Genomic DNA, 16537 nt, shown 5'->3' with positions numbered 1-16537 from the left:
TATCATCAAAGAGGCAATCCTCTTGGCCGCTCTCAAAGCAAAACGCTTTCAAAAAGATGACTGGTTCTATACTATCAGATCAGATATAGGGAGGATAACACAAAATCATATGACTGGTTCTATACTATCAGACCAGATATAGGGAAGATAACACAAAATCATCAATGGGAACTTGGGAAGTATATTCAAACTCTGAATTCACTGGGGCCATGGCACAGTTAAAGTTCCCTGCCACCTTAAAAGTCATGTGGAGAAATAAAATGCATAACTTCAGGGAAGTCTCTGAAGTCGAGCGTTTGATTAGCCAGATCAATGTGCAAAAATAGGTATATGAAATCAGGTCGGGATGTCAGAGCATCAGGGCTAATATATGCTACCCCATTTTGTCCAAATGTAGTTCTTGTTAAGGATATTCGGAATAGGGATTTATGTGCAACTCAATGACAGTTGAAAGACTCAAGCTGAAACTAGTAGTACTTTAGGTGATCTGTTTTAGAGAAGTACAATGTGACTGTGTTTGCTTGTTTTAAAAACAATTGTGGAGATTGTTAACTGAATCACTTAGCTATTTTTTTTAATCTTCCTAATTTCTTTAATCAGCACCCAAGTGCAAGAAGAGGGATGTTTCCGAGGGTCCGGGAAAAGCTGGGCAGACAGCACGGACCACCAGCTGATCCCAGTAAGTCCTTTTATGATTGTTGTGGACTTCTTAGGGTAGAATCTTGGGGTATTGCAATTTTGGTACTGTCTATCGTGAAGATTGAGATAGCAGGCCCAAGTAAGCTAGTATCATAAATAAAATCCACCATGTATGTTTGTTGAGAAGACTTTCCTTTTCCTGCCCATGCTCTAACACAGTTGAGTACATGAGAGAGTGGCCATGATCATCATCGTCCACCTCCACATGTAGTGTGCTGCTGTCTCGTTAATTTATAGTTACAGTATACCAGCAGTTTCCCATGACAGTGCAGCATGGCTGGAAAAGCATTACAAGGTCCCACTCCCATTGTATTTGCCAAAGAACACCATATGTCTTTCATGACCACTATTCCATCCCTGGCTTGTCTAACTCTGTGAGCCAACCTATCACGTGCCCAGAGTGATATTTGAAAGGTACTGCAGTGCTAACTGCACGGTAATGCTGTATTGCAGTTGTATGTGGGGTTGCATATCTGGCATCTAAATTATGTGTGAAGTTTTATTCTAGCCACACAGAACATCAGTGATGCCGGCTCCAGTGCCGCTGCAGGAGGAGACGGGTTAGTTGGAGGGGGAGAAGTGGCTTCAGGGACGGGCACTGGTAAATCACATACTTTCTTGCAACTACCATGCTCACTAGATATTGCCATGGCTTCATCTTCAATATATGACTGTGAAGTGAAACCCCCCCTCCAGCTTTACTAGCCACAGTGGTGGTTGAGTTATTATTATTGCCTCTTCTATCTTGAAATCAGCAAAAGCTCACATAATGAGCATTGATGGCTTGACGTAGATATGAAGGAACAGAAGTTTGAAAGAAAGTAAATGGTATATGAGTGAAAGGGCGGGTGTGTGAAAGGGTGAGTAAAGGGATGGATGGTCAAAAGGATGGTTTGAAGAAAGGGTGGCTATTGAATGGATGGATAACGGATAGGAAATTTTGGTGAAAGACTGCATAAGAGAAAGTAAAGCTTAATTATGGTTGCTATGGGTGAATTTGAATGAAAGGAAGAATTAATATTTGGATTGTTTGGATCAATAAGCAAAGCAGCTCTTCTCATGAGGAGCATGCTACTCACCAGCTTTGTTTACTTGTTTTATATAGGGTTATCATTCAAAGCTATGGTTCTATGTGGGGGGTATTTTTTACTCTTTGTTCTACTCCCTTGACTCGCTGTATTTGTTAAGTGAGCCAGATGTATCCCACCCATCATTCATCATCCCCCTCCCCGCCCACAGCAATTTTGCCTACTATGGCTGAAGTGCAGTATGGGTTCATTTGTGGCTGCGGTGTTGGCTGTGTAATGTGCGTCTGCTTCCGTTAATGCGACATTTACAATGTTTTCAATGCATTGCAAACTGAACATACAAGGTGTGTTCTTTTCCTTCGTCCACTCAGTCACCTCTTAGTACTTCACTCCTTCATTTTTTCCTAAGTTCTTCCATGCCAGCCTACCAAATTGGAAAATCCTTTCTTGGCATGTGCCACATTTCATTTTCTAACCATGTGAAATGAAATTATTCCAGAAAATAATTCATGGTTTCCTATAACAGATTTATTTTACTCTTGTTCAGATTTTTCCCTTTCGAATTGTACAGTGACTGATAAAGCCAAAGATGATGAATCGAGGATCAGTGTAGTGGCCACTCTATTATATATATTGAAAAAAGCTCTACCCTACCTGTCTAATCCCTCTACTGAACCACCTGTAGTAGAGTAAATCAAGTTTCCTTTCCTTGCTTACTGCCCAGCTAATGAATTTGTTGGACATATGTGGTGGTGAGCGAGGCCACAGAGTAAAGTGGGAGTAGGTGCATGATTTGATGTTAAGTTTGGCATACGGGATACAGAGTGATGAATGTGCCAAAAAAAAACTATATAGCCCGCTCCTTTGCCTGTAGTGCAGACCATCAGATTAATTTTACTCAAAGTCTACATACTACAGACAGGATAATATATTAATATCTGCATTTCATACGTGATGTGCATGACGTAGTATCTTATTTATTAGTCATCTGCCTCTTTGGATACAGGGTAGAAAGGGAAATGCATTTGGCGAAGAGCATAGCCATTGGAATTAAAAATAGATAATTGTCAACTACAGCTGTGGACAATAGCAAACTAGCTGACGTGCTGGCTAGCAATGAGCATGGCTTCAATATTTTAGCGCAACACACAACTTGTACGCCATAAGGTGCATTATGCTGTACTCATTAATAAGAGGTAATTTATTTTTCAACTCACAGTGTCTGACTCTGTTTATAGTTACTTGAAAAGCCTTTAGCAGAAAAAATCTATCAAAACACAGTTTCTTTAATCCGGCGATGTTATTCTGCCTACTGGCTGGATGACCATTGGCAGACTAGGCTACATAGTACAATAAATACATATTGCAAATTCAACAAACATGGGGTACATTTACTGAACTGTGCAACATTGTTTCTTTACAAACAAAGAAAAATGAAATGCAGAAAATATTACTAGGCCCCTACTCAAACAGCAGGCCAGCTACCACGATTAATTAAAAAAAATCTAATAAAAGTACAAATAAATACAGGTGCATACTCCCAGTCAAACAAGCAACACCCTTATGCACCAGTTTTTCAACTTACTTGTGGCATCTTAAATACAAAGTCCTTAAATCCAATGATATATATGCAGCAGACAAGGAGAGTGATCCTTCCAGCTCCAAATCCCAATGAAAAGTGTCCAAGAGAGGGTTAAAGCACTGGGAGGAGCCTGCTGGACAGGAACAGAAAGTTGGAGTCTCTGGGGCACCTCCTTCCTGTTTGAAAAATAAGTAAAACAAAAGGCTTTTAGCACAAAAAACCTCAAACGGTCAGTTTGAGAAGCAAATGAACGCCAAATGTCTCTCAGCTGCATCTCCAGTAACAAAGCTGCTTGACCACTCCATTTACGATCGCGATCAGTACAAGGAATACTAGATTGGTGGCGTTGTGGCCGGAAGCCATGCGAGTGAGTGCAAAGACTTGCGGGAGCTCACAAGTGGTGCGAGAATTCTTGCGCGCACTTGCAAGCGGCCTAAGGTGCTTGGTGCTTGCGGTAGTGCAGTCCATCAGATTCATTTTCCTCAACGTCTACATACTACAGACAGGATAATATATTAATATCCGCATTTCATACGTGATGTGTGTGACGTAGTATCTTATTCAGTAGTCATCTGCCTCTTTGGATACAGGGTAGAAAGGGAAATGCATTTGGCGAAGAGCATAGCCATTGGAATTAAAAATAGATAATTGTCAACTACAGCTGTGGACAATAGCAAACTAGCTGACGTGCTGGCTAGCAATGAGCATGGCTTCATTATTTTAGCGCAACACACCACTTGTACTCCATATAGCACATTATGCTGTACTCATTAATGAGAGGTAATTTATTTTTCTACTCAAAGTGTCTGACACTGTTTATAGTTACTTGAGAAGCCTTTAGAAGAAAAAACTATCAAATCACAGTTTCTTTAATCCGGTGATGTTATTCTGCCTACTGGCTGGATGACCATTGGCAGACTAGGCTACATAGTACAATAAATACATATTGCAAATTCAGCAAACATGGGGTACATTTCCTGAACTTTGCAACATTATTTCATAACAAAAGAAGAATATTAAATGCAAAAAATATTACTAGGCCCCTACTCAAACAGCAGGCCAGCCACCAAAATTAATTTTACAAAATCTAATAAAAGTACAAATAAATCCAGGTGCATACTCCCAATCAAAGAAACAACACCCTTATGCACCAGTTTTTCAACTTACTTGTGGCATCTTAAATACAAAGTCCTTAAATCCAATTATATATATACAGCAGACAAGGAGAGTGATCCTTCCAGCTCCAAATCCCAATGAAAAGTGACCAAGAGAGGGTTAAAGCGCTGGGAGGAGCCTGCTGGACAGGAACAGAAAGTTGGAGTCTCTGGGGCACTTCCTTCCTGTTTGAGAAATAAGTAAAACAAAAGGCTTTTAGCACAAAAAACCTCAAACGGTCAGTTTGAGAAGCAAATTAACTCCAAATGCCTCTGTGCTGCATCTCCAGCAGCAAAGCTGCTTGACCACTCCGTTTGCGATCGCGATCAGTACAAGGAATACTAGATTGGCGCCGTTGTGGCCGGAAGCCATGCAAGTGAGTGCAAAGACAAGCGGGAGCTCACAAGTGGTGCGAGACGTCTTGCGTGCTCTTGCAAGCAGCCTAAGGTGCTTGGTGCTTGCAGTTGAGAGCCAAACAAAACTCAAGTGCACAAACGGAAAAAAAACTCCACTTCGAGGCCGAATGGTGGAATTCAGGAACTCTGCGTTCCTCTGCAGGGCGAAGAGTGCCCGAATTCCGCAAACTCCATGTGTGGAGCTGAGTTTAACGCCCAGGCCAATTTTTGATTTGATAACCTTTTTTGTGCAAGAGTTCTTTTTTGTAAGGCAGCTTGCACCTCGTATATGAAGTCAATGTGATTATACAGGTGTGTTACTTCACATATTGATTGCACATTGGTATGCAGGGGTGGCTGGCCTATTAGGGTGCTGGAGCATTGCCCCGTTCATTTTTTGCCCCCTGTGCTCTAGTAGAAGTAAATCAATTTGTTTAGTTTTTTTTTTACTGCCAGCCAGCAAAGATGTTTTCATTTCAAGAGCAGTGCCAATCAGATTGAGTGATGGGGCAGGGCGGGCAGGCGTGGGTGGGGTTTCACAGTAGGGTTGGTTTGTAGTAAAGTGCGCATGTCAGGTTGGACGGCTGTCTTTCTGGGTCCAACCCAACAATCGAATTTGAAGCTTCTCCTATGTGCAACGTTAGTGAGGGGGATGGGGTTGCAGCTGCAACCCCTCGATTTCTTAAGGAGTGCTGCATTTGCCCACTCCAGCTAATCCTGTGATTCTTCCATGCTGTTTGAAAACAGGAAGCAGCATCATGATTGGCTCAGGAGACTCAGGTTGTCCTCTCTGCTATCGCAACTGGCCCCGTTGGGGATCAGCGGTGCCTGCGATTTTCTCCTGTTGTAATTACCAAGGCTTGGACCTATGTTCCAAAAAACTGGAATATTCCATGTCATCCTGGGTTTTTTGTATATAGGGCAAAAGATCAAGAAATGTGCTTTTGTCTCAGGTACATTTTCACGATGACAAAGTTGAAAACTCACTTCTAGACCAATTATAAGCAAAAGTTCCTAATAGTAGAATGTTCATTATAAACTTCAAAAACAATGTTTGAGCAAACTGAGACTTCATCTTATGCGAGCAGGTTTCAAACTGGGGAATATGTTTTCATATGTGAGAAAATTCTCTGTAAAGCTGCCATGAATTATTTTTTGCAGGTGGTCAAATGGGGTTCACTGAGTCACATTATGTTTTTGTAAGCGGTCAGTCGTAGAAGTTGTTATACAATCTGGGGTGTTTCAATAATGGGTGAGTCCTGATTTTTAAAAAGATTAACATACATAGAAGAACTAGGCCAACTCCATCATCTCCTCCGATAAATCAGTGGCAAACTGTCCACCCAGTGCTTTGTCTGTGCCCTGCGTCAGATTGTCTGCAACAGACACCTCAGTCAGAATTCCCACAGGTTGGCTGCTTGAAACCATGTCAACGTTGGTGTCCTCCCTTCCTAACTCAATGATGTCGGTTACTAACAGGCAAGTGAGATGGATTGCTACTGCAGAATGCAGGCTTTCAGGGTACATTAATGAATGTGCTCTTGCCTGCAGCCAGGTCAAGCTTGTGCTGTATTTGGTCAATACTTTTTCAGATAGAGAGCTACATTTAATGACAAGAAACAGTCAAAGAGAGAAAAATCAGGTCAAGGTACAGGTATTTTTATTTCTTTTTGAGCTGCTCCACGTGAAATACTTAATGGAAGCAGGGGAATGTTGGCAGCATTTCGTATTTGCCGTTCGAACGATGGAGGCCATTGTGTTTTTGGAAAGCTCTAATAATGGCCGGAATATTTCAAGTCGTTTGAAAGGTTTTCTCCTTCCCCCACGTCCACTTTGCCTACTGGCATCATCTAAATCTCACTTTTAAGTGGTACGGCAGGTTCACAGAGCCTTTTTTTCTTTATCGAGGAGCTGCAGAACTCTATCCACTGGGTCAATAAATTGCATTACACCCCCTTTGTACTGAATCCCCTACAAGCCTGGACTTTTCAAGTGTCATTTCAAGCTGCTATTAGCCCAGAGCTCTGGCGGCAGCTGTGCCATACTATTGCTGAGCGCTACATTTCCCCCCTGCCATTTGCTCCCAACATATCATGCTGAGTTTGCTGAGCACATTGGCCAGAGGCAGCGCTGGGTTTATAGCGCTGCGTAACGTTGATTTTTCCCCTCCTCCCTCACACTGACACTCGCAGCCTGTCTGCCTGACCTGTATGGCTTCATCCTGCTTGTTCCATGCCCGCTCTCCTCATTCACGGTTATATCACTTGGCAGCCATTTGTTTTACATTTTAAGTTTCTGCAAAAATGCCTGTTTTGATTTTTACTATTGCCCTTATATCTGTATCTGCTTTAAATATCAGTCCTTGGTCATTAAGACTGCTCCAGGACACATTTTAAAGTGAATTCATCTTTTAAGTGCTGTCATTTGTTATTGGCATTAAATCTTTCTGACTCCATTCCTAAGCTCATGCAGTTGAATTTAGATGATGGCATTGCTTAAAAACTAGGACTGCTAATGTGTTGTATTGTCTTCTGGAAAGCTATCACTGTATAGTTGCATGCTGTCATCTCTTCTGTTTAATGCATTGTTTTGAGCAGGAACTGACAAGTGGCAATTGTAAGAAAGAAGCTTTATTACTTTAGCGCCTGATCTCTTTTTTCCCCTCTTTAATGTCCCCTCTAATAAATTGAAGTTTTACCTAAGCTTTTTAATCCCAAAATGAGAGTGAACCTGCTGTTATTAATGAGCTGAAACAAATCTTGTGGATAACAAAGCGCACGTCTGTCATCCATAAGGGTGTAGTATGTAAGTGGTGGCCATGCAGTTTGGCCACACTTTTGCAAATATATTACAAAAGGATGGTGCAGGAGCAGAATGTTATTCACAAATGGCACCTTTCCACTGAAATGGGCATTACAATTTTCACAATCATGTAATTCTACTGATAATACTATTAAGCAATATTTTGCCCACTCTTTTTTTTCTTTTAAAAGATCTCCCCCAAACTTCCCTTATGATAGTCGGACTCGCTCCCTTCTCTCAAAACGTGACACTCATTCACAACTTTTACATCATCACTTTCAAAATGCACCAGCCACCACTGTTGGTATGCTATTGCTTGTGTGAGTAATTTAATGATGCAGGAGTCCTTAGCATATGTCATCAGCCAAGTGAAAACAGGTAATAGGTAATGCAAGAGGTTATCTTTGGTTCCAGCGAAGGTAGTGTTAATTTGCATTGTGATCAGCCAGCAGCAGCAGAAGCAGGGCATGAGGGATCGAGTCCATGTTGGTACAGAAAGTGGGAAGGTGAGTAAAGGTGACTTTGTGCCTTATATGCAATCCATTTTGCCAACTCAGGCGTGAAAGTTTCCCTACCACAATTGCGTCGGTGGGAAGGCACATCGTAATTGGCCCAGTGGAGAAACTGACAGCCCTCCCTCCAAAAGCCGCTTTTGCCTATCCCACTTTCGGTGGTCTTTAGTCTATGCAATAGCCAACATCTAAATAGGGCGGGCGGACCACCAAGTTGGCAGGCGGGAATATTGACGAAAAAGCGACAGCAGAACCTGATTCACCAAGATCTAAGTGAGTCCCTTAGTTAAATGCAATATCGATGTGTCAATTGTGTATCTGCAAATCAAAGGCTGTATTTTATTACTCTTCTATCTTGTGTGTTTTCTATGTAGATTGCTTTAAGAATATTTCACTGTGATCTAGAATTTTGATTCTAAGGGATACACTTGACAGCCTTAATTCGTAACACTACCTAATGAACAGCTTATTTATGTATCTTCATGTCTCAGAAGAATGTTTCATTTTAGAAGTATCTGTATACTTTACCTGTGTATCATAGGATTTGAAGCTTTTTTAGGCACTTGTTTTAGTATCTGAATGTTTTACCCAATATTCTATATAACTGAACACCGTATTTCTGCTTTGTAGCATCTGGATGCATTTTTCATACAGTTAGCTCTGTAGTCTTTATGGATATATTATTGAATCTAGATATTGCCTTTAAAAATTATATTGACACTTCAAGTATGTTACAGAGCATATCTATTGTACTTTATCAGAAGCGTGTATCAATTACTCAGTATATTCTATTGCAATTGTTAATCAGAATGGTTGAATCTAGCTGCTTGAAAGATAGTTTACCTTTACATAGTTTATGTCCTATGAGGTTTGAACCACTGCAAGGGCATCTGGATATATCTTCTATCAATCGTCATACTTGGAATCTTTCATGTGTATTAGTTTTTGTATATGGATGTTCTACTATGTTCTACTGATTGATTGTATGGTTCTCCCCTCCGGTGAGGGGCTGCGAGCTGATTTTAGCATCATTATTCTGGCTGCATTATTTTAAGAATTACTGACATGTTTTAGCGCTTTACGAGAATTTTTAAAAATCGCCGATTTTACTGTGTGTGCTGCTATATTTTAGTGTTAGGCACTCTGACACCTTAACACTCTTCCTACCGCCCTTCTGAGCCCCGCACAGCTGTTTTTTGAGCTGGTGCGAGGGTCGGGTAGGCGCCATCTTGGGTGTAGGCTGGGGGAGCGCTCTAGCTGACGCTGCCTCCCGCCCTCCCACTCTACTTAAGCCTTGCTCTTCCTAGGCATCGGTTGATTCATTGTATGGTTCTCCCCTCCGGTGAGGGGCTGCAAGCTGATTTTAGCATCATTATTCTGCCTGCATTATTTTAAGAATTACTGACACGTTTTAGCGCTTTACAAGAATTTTTTTAAATCGCCGATTTTACTGTGTGTGCTGCTATATTTTAGTGTTAGGCACTCTGACACCTTAACACTCTTCCTACTGCCCTTCTGAGCCCCGCACAGCCGTTTTTCGAGCTGGTGCGAGGGTCGGGTAGGCGCCATCTTGGGTGTAGGCTGGTGGAGCGCTCTAGCTGATGCTGCCTCCCACCCTCCTTCTCCCCCTATACAATGACAGACGCTACCCGACGGCGCAGCGGGCGGGCGCGCCGCCCGTCTGCGCCCGTCCGTGCCGGGACCGGGCCCAGGGCCAGAACCCCTGGCCAGAGTCCCTGACAGGGATTATTAACTTACTCGAAATCTGCCTTGCTGGAACTGCGCACGATGGCTAATACCCAATGTGTCCAACATAGCCTGTATAGAGTCCTGGAAACCACAGAACTCATATGCCCTCATTGTAACATTAGGCTACATATAGCTAATGATAAGGTTAAGACGAACACCACTACAGCCGTTAACACCATAGACTCTTCTGCAGCACTCATTAATGCACGTTCCTTGGTAAAGCACCGGCAGGAAGTATCCGACCTCATCTTGGATAACAACTTAGACTGTCTCTTTATAACAGAGACATGGACGGATGAGGCGTCCGATCCAGACATGGCAGTCGCGGCCCCCCCAAGCCTATAAAGCCTACCCTCTAGATAGAGTAGGGAAGCGTGGAGGGGGGCTAGCCATCATAGCCCGCGATCACGTAAGTGTGAGAATGTCACATATCCCTTCCACCTCTTGTGAAGCCCTCCAATTTGATCTTAAGCTTACTCCGTCGTTTCACTTCAAAGGTATGCTCTTATATCGACCCCCAGGCGCCCGTACTGGCTTCCTCGCCAACCTAGGCTCGATACTCGAAGCATTGGCAATGGAAGACTCATTTACAGTTATGGGTGATATGAATTTCCATCTTGAGAAGTCTTCCGATAACGACACCCGTACCTTGATATCAGATATGGATACCTTGAGTCTTCGGCAATTGGTTACTATCCCCACTCACAAGGCTGGCCATACTCTGGATGGCATCTTTTCCAATATGGAAGGCCTAAAAATAATAGATACCTTGCCCATGCCTTGGACTGATCACTATGCCATCCTAATGAGAATCTCAGTCAAGGCGAACAGGACTAGAAGAGACCCCGCATTGAGACCAGAACCTTTTAAGGTCTGGAAAGATATCGATCAGACGGAGTTAACTGCTCTTCTGGATAGGACTCGGCCTTGTCTGTCCACTGACCCCAACACTGCCACATGTCAATTTCAGGATTGGCTGGGCACTGCCACAGACACCTTAGCCCCGACTAAACAGCCTTCGAGAAATAGAACAGCGCCCTCGGCCCCGTGGTTCACAGAGGAACTGCGCAAACAGAAACAACTCTGCAGAAATAGGGAAAGGCATTGGCGCAGATCCTACAGCTCAGAAAGCAAAGCTAGCTACAAGGAAGCACTAGGGCTGTATAAAGCCCTCATTGTCGAAACTAAGAAAAAGTTCTTTACAGAACAGATCGATAACGCCAAAAACTCCAGTAAAAAACTGTATGAGATCACCAAGATCTTAGCGGGAAACACTCCGGATCTAGTTCCGCCACCATCCCAATCTTTCTGCGATTCATTGGCCAATTTCTTTTTTACCAAGGTGAATGACATCTATCAAGCATTCACCGTTAAAACGGTAATCCATTCGCCCATGTCTGACAGCATGACTCAGGATACTGAACTGCTCCAGTTCACAGACCTCGCAGAGACACAAATTAAGGACATTATTGTTACCATTAAATCTGGATCTGCATTAGATCCCTGTCCTCTCAAGGTCATCCGTCCAGTGATGGATTGTTTGGCTCCTGATATCACCTCAGTCTGTAATGCAATGTTCAGAACTGGGATATACCCGGATTCACTGAAGAACACACTGGTTAAGCCTCTTCTGAAGAAAGCCAATCTGGACAAGGAGCAATTAAAAAACTACCGCCCCATAGCTAGCCTACCTTTCTTAGCCAAGGTAGTTGAGAAAGCTATGAATATACAACTTTCGGAGTTTGTAGAGAAGCACCAATCACTGGACAACACCCAATTCGGCTTTCGTAAGTACCATGGTAGGGAGACTGCCCTAATCAAAGCGACTGAGGATATACGAGTGATCCGGGACCAGGGAGGAACAGCGGTACTGGTATTACTCGATTTATCCGCAGCCTTCGACACGGTCGACCACAAGATCTTGGTGGACGTGTCGGAAAGATGGGCATTCGCCACCTGGCAAAGAACTTGCTTTCCTCCTTTTTGGCTGGGAGAACGCAGGTGGTCACATTGGGGCATTTTCAATCAGACAAGCTGTCACTGCCGTGTGGGGTACCCCAAGGCTCATCCCTAAGTCCGACACTATTTAATATCTATGTGTCGGACCTGGCATCTGTCATCAAGGCCCATGGGATGAGCCTTACCTCCTACGCAGATGACACGCAGCTTGTGTTGGCCATTAATGGTGATGGAGAGAGGGTAGCAGAAAACTTTCAAGGGGGCATGCGGGCGATAGGAGAGTGAATGGCCTCCAATTGCCTAAAACTAAACTCCGAAAAAACGGAGGTGGTCATTTTCGGATATCTCTCACCCAGTTGGTCTACTACTTGGTGGCTGCCCACGTATGGGACCCCCCCTAAACCGGTCCCTACTGTCAGAAATCTGGGAGTGACTTTTGAGGAGAACCTGAATTTTATGTCCCACGCAAACAAAACCGCAGCCACTGCCCACCATAAACTAAGGCCGATTAAGAAAATTATGCCGTTCTTGCCAGCTGCAGCAGGAAAGACACTGGTAAGTTCCCTGGTGTTGTCCTCCCTCGACTACTGCAATGGCTTATTTATCAATGCCCAGGCCAAAGTGACTAATAAACTGCAGATAATCCAGAATGCTGCAGCCCGTCTCCTGTCTGGAACCCCGAAGTTCATGCCAATCTCGGAGGCCATAAAAGATCTTCACTGGCTCAAGATCCGGAATAGGATTAAATTCAAAACCCTTTGTATAGTATACAAAGCACTGCATAATCACGGCCCGCATTTCCTCAAAGCCCATCTTAGGCTCCACTCATCCACAAGATCACTTCGATCTAACAACCTCAATCTTCTGTTGGTACCGCGAACCAAAACAGCCACTTGGGGCGATAGGCGCTTCCTGGTGGCCGATCCCAGACTGTGGAATTCTTTGCCAGTAGCCATCAGAGAAAGCTCGTCCCTGATGCAATTTCGCAGAAAAATAAAGACCTGGCTGTTTGGTCAATAACAGCTGCCGATTTAGCCTCTGTGGGAACTTTACGCACTGTTTCTAGCGCCGAGACGCCTACGGGCATTTGTTCGCGCTCTATAAATTGTAAAAATAAATAAATAAATAAATAAATAAATGATACATTCACATCCATACATTTTATTTCACCTTTCTAGTATCTGGGTACCTTGTTTCTTTACATTGGTATTTGAATTGTGTATTTGTTTATTGTTGTATCTGGGTGGTATATTTACATCTGTTCTACATAATGTTATTGTGTATCATTAAACTTCCATGATGTATTTCATTAAACTTAGGTATAAATTTGTATATATGTATCATGTGTGGATTTTTTTAGTAAACCTTAAAGTGGGTATTTTAATGGTTGTTCCGGTACACTTTATTTTAATGTAATGCTTGTTGGCTAGTTTATCAGCATTCCATTTGCCATTGCGAATGTATCTGGATACTTAAATTATTTCTCGAGTCTAAGATAGCCTAAAACCAGCATGGGAAGAGAAGGGAAGGAAAAGGTGAATCTGCCTCTCTCTAACAAACCCCAAAAGAGGAACAATCCCTTTCAGGACGAATGCCCTCACCCACCATAGGTGGCATGCTTCATCATATGGGCTTCTACTCCCAGTGGGAAAACCTAGACCCACTGAGGGCTACCACTCCCTCACTGTGAGGTAGGAGCTCTGGGATGTTTTTAAGAGTTGCCAAAAGTTGTTATGGATGCTAAAATCCCATATGTGAGTAATAAGGTGTTGTGAGGGTGCAGCGCGATAAGTGATTGAAAGTGAATTTAAAACTACCTTAGCTCGTCCGAACTGGCAGGATTAAAACACAGTGCCTAATATACTTTTATAGATCACATTGGCTGAAACATGTCGACCTCTTTATACATCTTAGCAGTTTAATTTTATACTGCTTTGCACTGCGTTTTAATCCTGCCAGTTCGGACGAGCTAATAAAGAATCTTTTCATCCGCACTAGGTAGTTTCAAATTCACTTTCACTCACTTATCGCGCTGCACCCTCACAACACCTTATTACTCACATATGGGATTTTAGCATCCGTAACAACTTTTGACAACTCATATAAACATCCCAGAGCTCCTACCTCACAGTGAGGGAGTTGCAGCCCTCAGTGGGACTTGGTTTTCTTACAGGGAGGAGAACCCCATATGACGAAGCATGCCACCTATGGTGGGTGAGGACATTCGTCCTGAAAGGGATTGCTCCCCTTTTGGGATTTGTTAGAGAGACGCAGATTCACCTTTTCCCTCCCTTCTCTTCCCATGCTGGTTTTAGGCTACCTTAGACTCGAGAAGTCTTTTGTGTTACGATTGTAATTTCAGGGGAGTTACTTCTCGCAGGTCCCTAAACTGAATCCCTTGGACCCTCCTTTCGAGTTCTTTGTGTTACGATTACTTAAATTATTTATCATGTGTCAAGAGACTCTATTCTATGTGTTTAGTTTGTATCTGGATGGTCATCTTCAATACCTTAATATCTATATACATGTTTTCTATTACAATAGTCTGTGGATGCTTTATGTATTTACAGTGGTAGCTAGATTTTTATGTAGGAATCATGAATAGAGTGTTTTGATTGTTTCTGAATGATGTATGTTTTCTAATGTACATACTGTAATTGAATATAGTATAACCTCAGTAATACATTTCAAGATAGTTTAGTTAAAATATTTGTATGTGCACAATAACTTTTCTCTTAACAATTTACAGTTTCATTGAAAGTTTGAAATGCTTTATATCAATATAACACTTTTTTGATAATCTATTTGTAAATTAAAGTATATGTGTATATTATATTGTAACAAGTGTATCTGGATTTTTCACCCACGTATCTTTATAGTTTGCCATTTTTTTCCATTGGTTGGCTGTTTCTGAATGTTTTAGTTCAATACGGTGGTATCTAAATTCATTATGTCTGTTTTGTAGTAACATATGCTGCATTTCTTTACAGTTGTTTTTAGAATCCTCATTAGTCATATTTTCTATCTGGATGATTACGATAAAAAAGAGTTTGATTTAGACTTTGCTTCATTGTGGTTGTGTCTGGAATCTTTATATGTAGCATAAGATCTTAAGCTTTTCTGGGTATTTGTTTTTGTGCCTTGAAGTTTTACAGCAATAATTTTTTTCAAATATCTGAATAATCTATTTCTAATCTATAGCTTCTGATTGATTTATTTCTTATAGTGAAATATGGATTATTTATGGATTTATAGTTGAATCTCGATATTTTATTTTAATCCTAAATAGATACTTGAAATGTTATCCTGTACATTTGGATGTTGTATTTTCTCATATCTGTATCACAATTATGTATATGTTTATTGGGAATTGTACTTTATAGTATGATGTTGTGTTAGATATTTTGAAAGGTTGCGTCTGGTGGTTAAGAGGATACATTACTTGTGCAAAATTTAGAACCTCTGCAATTTGAATCAATTTAGACACATCTAGATTCATCCTTTAACTCACATTTTAACTGGAACCTTTATAGCTTATGTGATTTAGTTTATGGATGATTTACTTCAACAGATGTATCACAATACTTCTTTGCACTTTTGTGGTAAATAGATATCTATTTGTTCTTTACATTGAAGTATGACATTTGTAATATGTTTATCATTGTATTTGGAGGGTACATTCACTTCCAATATAGATACTTTAGTTGTAGATCAATATAAGTCAGTAGAGTATACCATTACAGTTTTGTAAACAATTGTGTATGTCTATCATATGCAGATTAATTTTCAAAGCCTAAGGAGAACCCTGTAGGTGGTTTGATATGGCGAACCTATTTTACTGTAAAGCTTTATGTCTAGCTTATCATCAGACGTTTTATCATTGTAAATATATCTGGATGCTTTAATTCAGTATTATTGTGCCTAATGGCTCTTTTTAATGTGTATTGTTTGTATCTGGATGTTTTACTTCATTTTATTAGTATCCGTAGCCTTTTTTGTACAGCTGTAGCATGGGTATGCTTTATCTCATTACAGAGACAGGCGGGGTTTTATGTGTCAAATCTGAATTGTTGTGTATGTATACTTGACTCTGGATGTTTTATTTCCAATCGATATCCTTTGCATAACATTTTACTTCAATTATGCATCTCATTACAATTCAATCCAAATGTTTGTATGTGTATTATAAGTTGATTCTGTGTTTCATTAAAATCAACACTTTTAAACAAAATGTTGCACCTTGCTTTTATCATAGGAGATATATCTGGATGGTTAAATTGAGTCGTATTGTGTGTAATAACTCTATTTTATGTGTGCTGGTGGTATCTGGATGTTTTTGTTTGTTCTATTAGTATCTATTACCTCTTTTCTACTGCTGTATTATGTGGAAGCTTTAACTCTAAACAGGGAAAGCTGGAGTTTTAGGTATGTGTCAAATCTGGATTGTTCTGTACATGCAACTTCATCTGGATGGTTTATTTCCAATTGACATTCTCCATATATTGTTTTACCTCAATTATATATCTTATTACAGTTTGGTCTACATTTTTGTATGTGCATCATAAGTTGGTCTGTGTTTTATTAAAATCAACAATTTGTGAAAATGTTGCACCTAGGTTTCAATTTCAATTTAATGCTGTTTTGCAAATTTATTTA

Source organism: Triturus cristatus, chromosome 4_2 (assembly GCF_964204655.1).
Source record: "Triturus cristatus chromosome 4_2, aTriCri1.1, whole genome shotgun sequence".
Lineage (NCBI taxonomy): Eukaryota > Metazoa > Chordata > Amphibia > Caudata > Salamandridae > Triturus > Triturus cristatus.
The sequence above is the reverse complement of the archived record's forward strand: the minus strand, read 5'-3'. Positions refer to the sequence as shown.